Consider the following 14,930-nt stretch of genomic DNA (forward strand, 5'->3'; position numbering starts at 1 on the left):
GGAATTCACTGCTTCGGTTCTGGACAAGTCTTAGTGGCTGCATGCACTGCTTTATTTAGGTGCTCAAATAACGTCACCCGCGTCTGGGCTTTCCCTAACTTTTGGTTTTGTCCTATTTTGTAGTGACTTCATCTTGAGGTTCTTCGGTGGCATGATGGCTGCCCGAAGCTCTGAGGTAAGATGGCTGCCAGCAAACCCTGGGCCATTTAATTAAAAAAAAAAAAAAAAAAGCTTATTAATGGTTTGAACAAAAACCAAAACCTGGGCCTGCTTCTCACTAGTTCAAATGGAGGGACAGGGAACGAATGCTCTGATTGGCCAAGCCTGGGTGCAAGGCCACCCTTGGAACCATGGGTAGAATTAGCTCCACCTGAAGCACATCAGCTAAATGCAGAGAAAGGGTGGTGATCTCCTACAGTCAAATTGGACCATGGACTAGGAGAAAAGGGAAATGGATGTTTTTGGTATACATCAAGTATCCACAACAATTTCATTATCTATAGGATAAGCATTTGACCCCGTAACTTGCACCTTGAAGCTTTCTGTTCTTTGACCTTGATGACACTACACTATCATACCTTTTTGGTGTCTCTTCTGAGTCCTCCTTAGTCTTCTGGTCTTCTTTTTCTAGGATGCTTAGCTGTAGGCATCCTCTGGAGCTATTTTTATCTGTTTCTAAGCCATCACATTCAATTCCTAAACTTTTATTATCACCTCTATATGAATTGGGCCCAAATCTAATTATAGCCATATCTTCTTTCCTGACTTTTATTCCATGCTTTCAGTTTCTTACTAGTACTCCCCCACCCCCTTTGGATATTTGTTGCAGATTGGCTTCCTTGGGCAACAGGCTTTGGGATGAAGGATAATTTATTAGAGTATACTCTTGGAATCTATTGAAGGGAAGAGGAAAGAGCAGATTTGGGCAGAAAGAGAAGCTGAGCTGTGGTACAGATCCAAGAGAGGCCTTAGCTGATCCTATGGAAAGATTTGGAGCTGGATTGGTCCTCTAGAGTTGTCCCAACTTAGGCAAGGGAGCTGGATCTTTATTCCTTCCACCCCCACTGGCCAGTCATTGGATGTGGGTTGCCCTTGGGAGGAAGAGCAATATTGGGCAAAGCCATTTTATTTAGCTGAGACACTCTTTAAAGAGGGTTGACAGGTAAGGACTATTTTCTGGCAGCAATCATAGAAGTATGGGGCTTAATCCCAGAAGTAAGACTTCAGCCCTCCAGGGGGATCTGGGTAGCTCATCATTGTAGCTTCCATTTATTTTATTTGTTCTCCCTGGCTGTTGGTCTACTCTCCCTCACTCTATTCTGGTAATATTGTTGACATTTTTACTTAGATATTTTGAGGCTATGTTATTAGGTGCATACAAGTTTAGAATTGTTAAACCTGTCTGGTAAATTGAACATTCTGTTAATGTATAATGAGCTTCTATTAGTAATAACTTTTGCTTTAAAGTTTGTTTTGTTTGGTATTGCTATAGTCACGCTGGATTTCATTTAGTTTGTATTTTGGTGAATCTTTTTCCAAAATGTTCTTTTTAATCTTTGAGTTTCCTTAAGTGTTAGCTGTGTCTTATAAAAAGCACAGAGGTTTGTTTGTTTTTTTTAATTTGTCTTCTAAGTAGAGAGTTATTTCACTTGGATCTATTGTGATTACTGATATACTTACTGACAATTATAACTTATTTTTATCATGTAAGTTTGTACCTTCTATTTGTCTCGCTGTAAGAAGTTTCTTTTTTCTTCTTTCTTGCTTTTTGGATAGTCATTACATTTTTTTTTCATCCCATCCCTCAATTCAAAAATTATACTCTCTAGTTCTCTTTTTAAATGGCTATCTAGAAATTGCAAAATGCATACTTAGCATAGTAAAGTCTAAAGCTAATATCTTTACCTTTCTGAAAAATACAAGGAATGATTAAGAACATGTTAACTCACATCACTGCCGTCCAATTTTTATTTTCTTATTTGGAATTCTAATCTCTCTTTCTTTAGCACCACTAATTGGAAGTTATTATTATTATCATTATTATTATTATTATTATTATTATTATTTATATAGTCAATATAGTTGACCCTTGAAAAACACAGTTTTGAAAATATAAGCATGCAGGTTCATGGATTTTTTTGGATGAATACAGTAGAGTACTATAAATGTATTTTCTCTTCCTTATGATTTTCTTAATAGCATTTTCTTTTCTCTAGCTTTCTTTATTGTAAGAATATAGTGGTGCCTGGGCAGCTCAGTCAGTTAAGCATCTGACTCTTGACTTTGGCTCGGGTCATGATCTCGTGGTTGTGAGATGGAACCCCGCATCAAGCTCTGCACTGTCAGTGCTTGGGGTTCTCTCTCTCTCCCTTTCCTTCTGCCCCTCCCCCACTTGTGCTTCCTCTCTCAAAATAAATAAATAAACATTAAAAGAAAGAATACAGCATATAATGCCTGTAACCTACAAGACATTTGTTAATCGACTATTTCCATTATGGGTAAGGCTTCCAGTCAACAGTAGGCTATTAGTAGTTACAGATTATTACAAATTATTACATTTGTTTTACCCTTTTACATTCTTTACATTTTTATTTGAACCACTTACAGATAAGTGGCAGACATGAGGCTATGGCATTAAATTTTTTTTTTCACGTTTATTTATTTTTGAGAGAAAGAGAGACAGAGTGTGAGTGGGGAAGGGGCAGAGACAGAGGGAGACATAGAATCCAAAGCAGGCTCCAGGCTCTGATCTATTAGCACTGAGCCCGACGTGGGGCTCGATCCCACGAACCTTGAGATCATGACCTGAGCCAAAGTTGGATACTTAACTGACTGAGCCACCCAGGTGCTCCAAAGCTATGACATTTTAAACAAAAGCCATCAATATTTTTAAAATAGACTTTATTTTTTTAGGGCAGTTTTAGATTTACAGGAAAATTGAGAAGGCAGTCCAGAGTTCCCATATACTCAGCACCCAGTTTCTCCCCTGGTTAACATTACTTACAATTAATGAACCCATAGTGATACATTATAAATATTTTAAAAAATTTTTTAAATTTATTTTTGAGTCAGAGAAAAACAGAGCATGAATGGGGGAGGGTCAGAGAGAGGGAGACCCAGAATCTGAAGCAGGCTCCAGGCTCCAAGCTGTCAGCACAGAGCCCGATGCGGGACTTGAACTCACGGACTGTGAGATCATGACCTGAGCTGAGCTTAACCAACTGAGCCACCCAGGCGCCCCCCATAGTGACACATTATAATCAGCTGAACTCCATTGTTCATTTGGATTTCTTTAGTTTTTACATGATGCCTTTTTTTCTTTTCCAGGAGCCCATCCACAACACCATATAACATTTAGTTGTTATGTCTCTTTTAGGCTCCTCTTGGCTGTGACAATTTCATACTTTCCTTGTTTTTGATCATCTTGACAGTTCTGAGGAGGACTAGTCAGGTATTTTGTCAAATGTCCCTCTATTGGAATTTATGTAATGTTTTTCTCGTAATGCTTTTGGTTTAAAAGAGGAAGATCATAGAAGTAAAGTGCCTTTTTTATCACATCATATCAAGGGTACGTGCTATTAACATGATTTGTCACTGTTGATGTTGACGTTGACCTGAGGAATACTGAGCTATTTAAGGCTTCTGTAAACATTATCAGTGGCTTTCAGGTCAGGTCAACTATTCTGAAAAAAATTTGGAAGTTCAATTATTTTTGAATCATCATGAGAATTGTACAATAGCCGGAAAATTCATTGCAATTCATGGAGCTGCCTATGTTGGTGGGAATTCCTAACTGTAATGTTAATTTTTTTTAAATATATTTTTTAAAATGTTTATTTCTTTTAAGAGAGAGAGAGAGCATGGGAGAAGGGCAGAGAGAGAGAGAGAGAGAGAGAGAGAATCTCAAGCAGGTTCTGTGTTGTGGGCGCAGAACCCCATGCGGGGCTTGATCCTACAAACCATGAGATCATGACCTGAGCCAAAACAAAGAGTCAGATGCTTAACTGACTGAGCCACCCAGGTGCCCCTATACTGTAGGGTTAATTTTATACAGTGTGTTTTTGGTGAGACTATGAACTAGGAATTAATGTTAGAATGGAATGTCTTAACATCGATTCTTTTTTTTTTAATGTTTTTTTTTGAGAGAGGGAGAGAGACAGAGCATGAGTGGGGGAGGGACAGAGAGAGAGAGAGAGAGAGAGGGAGACACAGAATCTGAAGCAGGCTCCAGGCTCCTAGCTGTCAGCACAGAGTCCGATGTGGGGCTCGGACCCACAGACCGCGAGATCATGACCTGAGCCAAAGCTGGACACTCAACTGACTGAGCCACCCAGGGGCCCCTTGAGATCAATTGTTTAAAACATTTAGCGTATTTGAACAGAGATTTTTGCATACATCCATTTGAAGCTAAGAGCATCTGTATCCATCTGTACCCCAGATGTAGCTTTTGATTTTCTAGAATTGTTTTGCAAAGGAACACATCTTATCTAAAAAATGATTTAGCTGTCTTGTTTCCACTATTCTTGTTTCCATTCACTGAATAAACCTTTTGGATGTGTGAGCAATTACATTTCCCACATCCTACATTTGATCATTTCTAGGAGCCAATAAGAGAGTTCAGTGAAGTGAATTTGAATGATTTATTTGTACAGAAAGAATGAATTTCCTCTTAGCTGTACATCCGACACCCACACGATACCTCATCTCTGATGCTGGGAAGGAACATTTTCGGGAGAAATTTGATGCCCAATTAGTGTGTTTTAATTTGGTCAGTGGAATTTCCATCTGGCTCTGATGTGTATTCTGGAGGACAGACTAGCATGTAGTTATACAGCTTATTAGTTTGTGAGATGGGGTCATAGGTACAGAGGACATTTCACCGAAGCAGGATTTTATAGATTCTGAGTCCCCCCCCCCTCTGTTTTTGTTAGCTACGGGGTGCATGGGGACAGAGAAAGCACGTGATACTTACTTTGTGGTTGAACACCTTATTATCAACAGCTTAAAATAAGAAAGAACATCGCAAATACCGACTGCGGATAGAGGTCTTCTCTCCTGAAGAAACGAGACATTTACAGATACAATGATATCTCACAGATAGGTACTTCCTTGCTGTAGAATTATCGGTCACAAAACTTGAGATAAATGTGTTTAGCAAAAATTACAAGTATGCTTTTAAAGTTTTATTGTTCCACATATGCAGAGGCAGGAGGAGGAGGAGGAAAAGGAGAGAGAGAGAGGGAGAGGGAGAGGGAGAGGGAGAGGGAGAGGGAGAGAATAAACATACTCATCCCTCACACCTTCCGTACGTTGGGAGTATGCACACGCTAATACTGAAAAGTCCAAGATAAAACATGCCTGTTTTAAAAGTGAAGTTTTCACTGCAGGGTTTGATTCCTGTTATGCTGAAAAAAAGCCAGGAGATTCCAGATGTAAGGGATCCTGGCCAAAAACCTCTACTTCCTATTTTTTGCAACGTATCTTTTTAGTCCGTTTCAAGGAGGCACATTCTCTGTTTTCTGGCCTTTGCTGTTCCATTTTTACACACGGGAGCACGATCTTAGCTGATGCTGTCCGTGTCCCTTCTTCCTCGAAGAATTACACTCCCTTCCTGGGTCCTGTCGGCTCTACAGCTTTGTCACACTGTGGAGTGAGGTCCACGCTTGCTTGTCTCTTAGTGTTGTCCCCGTCCTTTCTTTAGGCACCAAATTCGCACGTATTGTTTTGATTTTCTGTCTTTCACTAAAGCGTAGTAATAACAATCTCAAATGGTTGCGGGATGTCGGGTTTGAATGGGAAGGTCTCAGTGTGTTTCCGATGCCAGTTCTTAATTTCAGGTGATTAGCCGTTCATTATTTTTCGGAGAGAGAGGTGACCTGTGTATCCATAAAACTGAAATCTTGACTTTTGCTCATGCACAATTCCAACTGTACTGAATCACGACTTCTAAGATACGAGCGAACAAAGCCCCAGGCAAAGAGGTTTACTGTGAAAACATTCAGTCCTTCCAGGAACAGGACCAGTAATTTCTCCATCTGTCTGTAGCGTCTGAACCTCAGGATGTCTGTGAACGTGTTATTGTGTTCCACTGTACCCTCGAGTCTGTTTCCCAGCCCTGGAAAATGCCCATGAGAAAGGGTTGTGCAACGCTAACTGTTAGTCACTTTATATTTCCTGAATATTCCCTATTTAATTCCCTGGTAGCTGGCAATAACATCTAGGATTTAAATTGCTGAAGGGAATTCGGGAAAACCCACATAAATGTCTAAGCTGGGGTTTGGCAGGCTCTGTGTTTTGGTGACATAACAATGCCATAACGAGAGATTTCATCTCCCAGAAGAGGCAAGAAATCCCTACCACCGCCAGACCCCCACCGACACTCATCTGAGTCTGAGGATCATCGTTTGTTATAAATGGATTGGACATAGTTTTTCATCTGATTCCCGGGCTGCTGGAATAAAAATTTGGCCTTGGAGTTTAAATGCAACGAGATTTCTTTAGAAATGGGCACCTCGAAGGGTTAGGGGACTTTTTAGAAAGACAAAAGAAAATGTAGTACGTTTTCTGTAAGAGTGGGCAACAGCTTCTCCGTGAAGAGCCCACCCCACTCCCTCCGGATGGAGTCTGAGCTCTGAGGAGGGACAGGCTGGGCCTGACCTATCCACCAAGCCAACCCCAGCAATCAGATGGGTGATGCTGTTCCCAGGCAGACTTTTCTCACACCCTAGAGGCTAATGGACGCGATTTTTAATTTAAGACAGCCTTTTACAAATTGAGGTATCATATTTACCCTTATCACTGCGAAAATGGTCTGACATGTCTTGAATTCAGTTCCACCCTCCATGTTGTTTGATGCTTTATAAGTTTTGATTACTTCAAGGTACCTTTTCTCTTTGTTCATTTTTTGTTATTATTGCGGTTTGGACGTAAGAATATGACCGTGTGCTCTAGAATTTCATGGCTTTTTTAAAAAGTTTATTTATTTATTTTGAGAGAGAGAGAGCAGAAGAGGGGCAGAGAGAAAGGGAGAGAGAGGGAATCCCAAGCAGGATCCACACTGTCAGCACAGAGCCCGAAGTGGGGCTCGAACCCACGAACCATGAGATCATGACCTGAGCCAAAATCAAGATTCAGACGCTTAAGCGACTGAGCCACCCAGGCGCCCCTAGAATTTGATGACTTTTTATTGGGGAGACTTGTATACTCGCAAAGGAAGTTCATTGTCCCCCTCCTTACTGTTCTCCATTTATACCTGCTAATTCTGTTGTAGTTACTGAGTCATCCGGGCTACTGCTCTGTCTAGTTCTCTCATATTTAATTCTGTCACTTTGATAAATGTTGAGGTCACCAGTTACCATTATCTATACTACTGGCTGCATTTCGCCACGTAAGACATTTTTATTATATTTACTGGATCACGAATAGTATGTTGTGTTTTTACCATTTCATGGTCTACTATTACATGGTGATTTCATCTGCCCGTGGTTCTTGCTGTGGCCTTGACTTAATCCGACACTGTGGCGGTCCGCTCAGCTCTTCTGAAATTTGTGCAGGTGTCTTAGAATGTAAGCCATCTCGTTCCTTCAAAGGTTGTCATCGGCTCCTGTTCACGTGACTCCTGTGGACAGGAGACTGTTGGGCTTCACTGAAGGGTGAAGTCTAGTCTCTTTGCTCATTGTGTTGCAATGATATCTCCTCATTTACATCTGTAGCTCTAACTCCAGAAGTTGGACGTCTAGAAGGCATCTGTATTCATTACCCAAGGCTGCCATCAAAGGTACCGTAAGCCGGAAGGCTTAAAACGAGAGAACTCTGTTGTCACGCAGCTTTGGAGGCCTCAAGTCCAGAATCGAGGGTCAGCAGGGCCACGCTCCTTCCGAGATCCTAGGAAGAATCCTTCCTCAAGCCCCCGATGGTGGCATTCCTTGACATCCTCGGTGCTCCTTGATGTGGAGCCGCATCTCTGCAATCTCTGCTTCATCTTCAAATGACCTCCTGGCAGAGACGTTAGTCATATTGGACTCTGGGCCCACCTTGCTGCAGTATGATCTCGTCTTAAGGAATTACACCTGTAAGACCCTTTCCCCGAATAAGATCACATTGTCAAGTACTGGGGGCTGGGACTTTAACATATCTTTTGGGGAAGGGGGACACAAAATTTTAATATAGTTTCCATGTCATTTTTTAACAGCTTTGTTGAGATACCTTCCTGTGGTTTTTTTTGAGATAGTTTCTGCCTTATGACCTTTCCGTTTGCAGTGTCTTTGCCCCAGTCTTCTCATGGCCTCCTTAGATCCTTCAGCCCTCTGCTCGAAACTTCTTCAGAGAGGCCTCTTCTGACCACTCTATTTAAAATAGAAACTCTCATCCACTTACACATATCACTGTCTGACATTTTGTTTGTTTGATGACTGCACATTTCCCCAGGTACATTGTAGGACCTGGGAGAGCAAGAAATTCACCTTGCCGTTGACCAGATGTCCCCAGGGCCTAGAACGGTGCCTGGCACACAGTAGGCGTTCAGTTAATACGTGCTGAATTAACGTGAGAATGAATATAGTCGTAGCATCATCCATTGCCCTATCACTTTATTGAGCAGAGTTCTGAATCAGAGTGAATAAGGAGGAGATATATGGGAGGAATGTTTCAGTGGAGCATAGGACACCAGTATGTGCAAAGGGCCTGAGGCAAGAGTGTGCTCGGCATGTCCAAGTAACAACGGGGTTGGCCAGTGAGTGTAAGTGAGCAGTAGGAGATGTGATTGGATGAAGGGACCATATCAAGCCCCTCTCCCCCTTCCCACAATCTTTGGGCCACCTGACGTTCTTTCCCCGGCTGTTCTAATAGCTGTCTTCCCATTCTTGGGTGGTGGCTTAAATACCACCTCCCTCATATTCCACTGCCACAGCATCCCATGGCATTTATCACCAGCAGTGAATCCACTCACTTCTTTATTGTCTTGCCCTCCCACTGCCCCAACCGACACATAAGTGCTGTGTGAGTCAAGGTCACGTTTGTTTGATAACTGTTGTGTTCCTGGCATCCAAAAAGGTGCACACTCCCGCAAGTGTTGGTTTGTTGGTCGAGTGAGTGAATGGGGACGAACTTCTATCAGCAAACGAGTTCCCCTGAGTCGCTTAATTCCGTTTATAAAAACACAGTTTATAAAAGTGTCTCTTTTCCGGGGAGGAAAGGAAGGGGAGAAGAGAGAGAAAGGACAGCCATATCTAAATATGCTTCCATCTCCCATATTTATTACCAAATAATACAGTTATATTTCTGGCATTCTCCTGCGTGACATTTTTCTATTCCCATGACCTTAAGGCATATCCCTTAGGAATTCTGAGGCTCTGTTTTCTCTCTTGCCACACGTATCGAGTTTTCACCCAACATATTTTCCCAGTGTTTTTTGATTTCTTTTCACATCGTCTTCATAACGTTAACCTTCTAAGGCACATAAATATTTCTAATCTGAGTTTAAACAAGAAAAAAGTGAAGTTAATTGTCTATAGTAAGTCCATCGATGAACTTTTATTAAGTGGTCTGCTTACCAACTCCCCATATATTTGTTGTGTACATACTGGATACGAGGCACTGGTCTAGGCTCTGGGGGGTCCTGGAGTAAGCTGGGCAGGCGAGATGTGGTTCTTGCCTTCCCAAAGCTTCTGTTCTGGTATGAGGCAGACACTAAGAATTATTTTCATGAGAAGTTATTGAATTAAACCTGCACGTAATGGAGACACAAAAAAGGAGCATGTGATGCCATGAAAGCATCTTACGGTAGGACCTGAGCTGGTCTTAGGGGTCAAGGACACCTTCTCTGCTAGTTTCTTCTTCATTAAACATTCTTCTCTTTTCTGTTACGAACAGAACTCTGATTTCGTTTGAATGGGCAGAGTATCCATTTTTGTACGTCCCTTGCAACACGGGATGGCCACTGGACCTCGCACTGACTACTCACGTGGTGGGAGTGGACCGGATGGTGCCGGCTGAGTTTCGCTTTCCTGGAGTAGATTCCGCCTCTTCGTCCTCAGTCTTCTTTCCACTTCCCCCTTGATAGGGGTGTCCATGGAGTGATACGAAGACCGAAGTCACGAAGGCATTGACGATATCTGGGACCTGGTGCCCCTGCCCTTGGGTTTCTATCCCCCAACCTCTTATGAGGTGCTAACAATGAGCCCCTATTTGATGAAGCCACAGAAGAGGGGTTTCTATATCACGCAGCTGGGTGCAGTTCCTAGCTAATACAAGCTTACTTGAGGAAATGGCATGTGAACTGGGCTTTGAAGGATGTGAGTAGCAACTAACTGAGTCCCCACGTGCTCTGCGTAGACCTAGGGCTTTTGAACGCCGGGGTCTCATCATCTGAGTTGAAGGGTATCGGAGCACAATTTCTTAAATCCCTCTACAGTCGGACTTGACGATGAAGCTGCCGGAGGAGAAAAGGCTAAAAGCAGCAGCTGGCCCTTGCCGTGTGCGAGGCACTGTTCTAAGGGGTTTACACCCGTGACCTCTTTCAGTTCTTACGACAACCCTTTGAGAGAGGTGCCATTGTTGCCCCCTCTTATTTGAGGAAGCCAAAGCAAAGACAGATCAAGCCAGTGGCTCAAGATTGCATAGCTACTAAACGGAAGAGCCAGGATTTGAAGCCCCGTAGTGTGGCTTGAGAGCCTGAGCTCATTAACTCGTGACGAGTGGGCTTGACCCAAACTTTGGACTCATTCCTGTCTCCTTCCCTTTGATGCCTAAGAGGCCTCCTGAGATGTGGTGCCCAAACAGGAGACGTTGACTGTTCTTACCAAGGAGTGCACTTCTGGATTCTGTTCCTCGCCAGCTGATAAGCCAGTTGGGCGATGGTTTTGGAATACCTTCATGTCGGTCCTCTCTTTTTTTTTTTTTTAATTTTTTTTTTTTTTACGTTTATTTATTTTTGAGACAGAGAGAGACAGAGCATGAACGGGGGAGGGGCAGAGAGAGAGGGAGACACAGAATCGGAAGCAGGCTCCAGGCTCCGAGCCATCAGCCCAGAGCCCGACGCGGGGCTCGAACTCACGGACCGCGAGATCGTGACCTGAGCTGAAGTCGGACGCTCAACTGACTGAGCCACCCAGGCGCCCCGGTCCTCTCCTTTTTGTTATTTCTGGGAACCCTACTGAACCAACTGTTCCCTCAAGTCATGAGACAGAGAAGTTCTTGATAGTCTTTTTTTAGACCCTGACCCAAAGTCTATCAATTTGTTCCAAGTTGCGATAAAAATATTTATCGCAAGCACACGCGGGTTGTTTTATTTTTTCCCTAGCTTCTGGACCGTTGCTTTGTCTGTCTTTTATTGCCGCTTCTGGGATGCCCCTGGAAACACGGAAGCTTCCCCCATTAGGTCCAGCTCAGGGTGCGACTCAGAAAGCAGTCCGTGGATTACTAGTTCAAAACCAGTTCGAAAACTGTGACTGGTCTGCGACAAGATGAGTAGGGAAATGAAGAGGCTTTGGGCAATTTGGCATGGCCACGATGTCCAAGGATGTGGTCCCTGAGGTAGTCTTGTTGATGGGGCACGGGCCACTCCGGGTGCTGGCGCACTCACCCAATGAGCTGGTTGTCACGGGAGCTGTGTTACAGGCATGGGCAACAGGACCACTTGGTTCACGATGGATTGGAAATGAGAACAAAAGTGCTTCTTCACGACACATAGTTTGAGAATCCCACCTGTGACTCGCGGTGGCAATTCAGCGTGTGTCATGTAACCTGGCCCTCGACCTTATTTTGGTAAGCTTTATTCTAGTCATTTCATCTGTGGGGCCTCCTTGCCTGTGATGCCACAGCCTGTCCTTTCTTTCCTTCACATCTACCGTAGCACTTAGCAAGGTGCTGGCCACATACAGGAGACAAACCTCAAATGCTTTGGGGAGCCTGGGTGGCTCAGTCGGTTGAATGTCTGACTCTTGATTTCAGCTCAGGTCACGATGCCAGGGTCGTGGGATCGAGATGGCAGTTCGAGTCTGCTTAGAATTCTCTCCCTCTCTCCCTCTCTCTGCCCCTCCCCTGCTGGCACTCTCCTCTCTCTCTCTTAAAAACAAAACAAGGGTTTTGTTGTGTTTTTGCCGTGATTCAAATCATGAGATGAGGGGGGTTGGGCAGGCAGGAGAAGAGTCAACTTTGCCTCCCTTGGTGCAAAAAAGGGAAAACGATCCCTCATAACTTAGATTTTAGAAATACAATGTCAAGGAAGAAGCTTCAGGAGTACTATTCTAATGACCATTTATGGGAGCCTGTCGCACACCAGGCATTATGCTAGAGGCTGTATTTGTTTCCATGTGGCGCTTCACTTAATCTTTGTACCATCTCGTGAAGGTAGGTATACTTACCACCATTTTGCCAATGAAGGAGATGACGTATCAGAGAGGCTGAGTGACTTATATGAGGTCACACAGCTACCGAGTGGTGGTGGTCTGTCTGACTTCAAAGCCTGTGTGCTTTTTCTTCTTCCCATTATTACTTAGTGACAGCATGTATGGCTGAAAGGGAAGGTTACCGGATTTAGAAAATGACTTCAAATGTATTTTAAATATCATTTTTCTAAAATAGCTTTTTGGTGATTGTTGCTATGTCTTAGATTTCCATTAAAGCCCTTTCTGTTCTATACTTTGCTTTTACTTCAGACGATGGGGCACGATCTTCCTCGGCCCAGGCCGTCCAGCAAATTACAATTCCAGATTCACCTTTGCACCTCTTGGGAGAAGACAGACAGAGCCTTCTTTTTGGGGTCTAATTAGGCAGCGATTTAGCCTCGTGGCCCCGGAGGTCGGGACATGCAGCTTTAGCAGAGACGTGCGTCCCGTCTCTGGGGACAGGAGGGTTGTTACATGTCTCCGTGGTGTATCATATGCAAACTGTGTCTAGGATGGGCTTTTCAGATGCCGCTTTCTGGCTCCTGGGGGAGAATTGTTTTCTAGTGTTTTTAGTAGTTTCCAAAGGCTTTTATTCTCTAATTTAAATGTATAATTACCTGCTCCTAATTAGGTCCCGTCTCTGAAAACTGCGTCAACAACTTGCTGTCCGGAGTTAAGGTTGAACTGCAGTTTTGACCAGACAAGGGCACATTTACTGAGGACCAAGAGATACTCAGCCTGGTTGTCTAATTATCCCCCCGAACACAGATTTATAATTGTATTCCGTTAGATGTATTTTAGAAAACTGAACTGGCTGCCTTAGGGATGAAGCAGGTAAAATGGAGATTTTTATGGTAGTTTAATTTCTTTTTTTTTTTTAACGTTTTATTTTATTTTTGAGACAGAGAGAGACAGAGCATGAACGGGGGAGGGTCAGAGAGAGGGAGACACAGAATCTGAAACAGGCTCCAGGCTCTGAGCTGTCAGCACAGAACCCGACGCGTGGCTCGAACTCACGGACCGCGAGATCATGACCTTGAGCCGAAGTTGGCCGCTTAACCGACTGAGCCACCCAGGCACCCCTCTTTTTTCTAAGCTTATTTCTTTTGTGAGAGAAGGGTGGAGAGAGCATGAGAGGGGGAGGAGGAGAGAGAGGGAGAGAGAGAGAGAGAGAGAGTGAGGGGGGCAGAGAGAGAGAGAGAGAGAGAGAGAGAGAGAGAGAATCCCAAGCAGGCTCCACTGCCATCGCAGAGGCCAATTCAGGGCTCGAACTCACAAACTGTGAGATCATGACCTGAGCCAAGACCAAGAATTAGATGCTTAACGGCCTGAGCCACGCAGATGTCCCCCCCTCCACTTCTTTGTTGTTGTTTTTTTTCTTGTAAGTAGGCTCCACACCCAATGTGGGGCTTGAACTCACAACCATGAAATCAAGAGGCGCATGCTCTTAACTACTGAGCCAGCCAGGCGCCCCAGTATTTGAATTTCTAAAGCAGAATCAGGTCTGTACTTTACGAACTATTTTTATGTTTAAAAAAAAAACAAGGTTACTAGGAAGTGTCTATCCTCAGTGTGAGTTCGTCGGTCCCTAACACATTCCAAGGAAATTTGATTGTGGAAAGGTGTTCGAGAAACGACGTCTTTTATATTTTGTTTATGTTGCGGTGATCTAGTAATTAAATGAGAAAGCAGACTAATAGTGACTCAGGATTCTAATATGAAGAGGAGAGACATAAGGAAGGAAGAAAGTAAATTGCCCTCTTCAGAACGTAAGCAGTCTGCTGAAAAGTAGTTTACCTAGCATAGCATCTCTCAAATAGATGTGTGTGTACTTAAGTAATTTTTCTTTAGCCAATTATCTCTGTCACATCACTGTTTCTTTAATCCCTCACATCTAATTGCTGATCAAAGCCTAAATTCCAACTGCTCAATGAAGCTCTTAATCTGTCCCTTCCTCTCCAATCCTGCCGCCCTATAGCTACTTTACCTCTTGTTCCTGAACTGGTCTCCCTTGACCCCAGGATCTTCCACTCCCTGATCCGACTTTTGCCCTGGTACCATGGTGGTGGCTTATTCGAAAACATGTACTTGATCATGTCACTCTACCACTGAAAAGCCTTCATTTCTCACAGGAAGAAGGAGGAGGAGGAGGAGGAGGAGGAGGAGGAGGAGGAAGAGGAGGAGAAAGGAGGAGGAGGGAGGAGGAGGAGGAAGAGAAGGAGAAGGAGGAGGAAGAGGAGGAGAAGGGGGAGGAAGAGTGGGAGGAAGGGGGAGGGGGAGAAGGAGGAGGGAGGAGGAGGAGAAAGGAGGAGGAGGAGGGAGGAGGAGGAGGAAGAGTGGGAGGAAAGGGGGCAGGGGAGAAGGAGGAGAAGAGAAAGACAAGGTAGAACCCAGACACGAAAGAAAGATAAAGACAAGATGGAGCACAGAGCCCCTGCTTCATGGTCCTTGTCCACCTTTCCTCTAGCATCCCTGCTATTCTAGCCTCAGGGCCGAGCCGGTGGCTCCTAGGTCTCTCCTTCGATCAAACTGCTCTTGGTCGAG

At 43.9% G+C, this 14,930-nt stretch overlaps 1 protein-coding gene across 1 annotated transcript in view; it reads left to right on the forward strand.

Annotated features, from left to right (window-relative positions):
- The window catches only part of LOC122482048 (basic proline-rich protein-like), a 19,116-nt gene extending 8,318 nt beyond the window's left edge, over window positions 1–10,798 (forward strand). The window contains exons 4-5 of the mRNA XM_043578468.1: window positions 124–175; window positions 7,713–10,798. The gene's annotated coding sequence lies outside the window, so the exon portion shown is untranslated. The remainder of the gene's footprint in view (window positions 1–123; window positions 176–7,712) is intronic.
- The last annotated feature ends 4,132 nt before the right edge of the window (window positions 10,799–14,930 follow it).

Source organism: Prionailurus bengalensis, chromosome C1 (genome assembly GCF_016509475.1).
Source record: "Prionailurus bengalensis isolate Pbe53 chromosome C1, Fcat_Pben_1.1_paternal_pri, whole genome shotgun sequence".
NCBI lineage: Eukaryota > Metazoa > Chordata > Mammalia > Carnivora > Felidae > Prionailurus > Prionailurus bengalensis.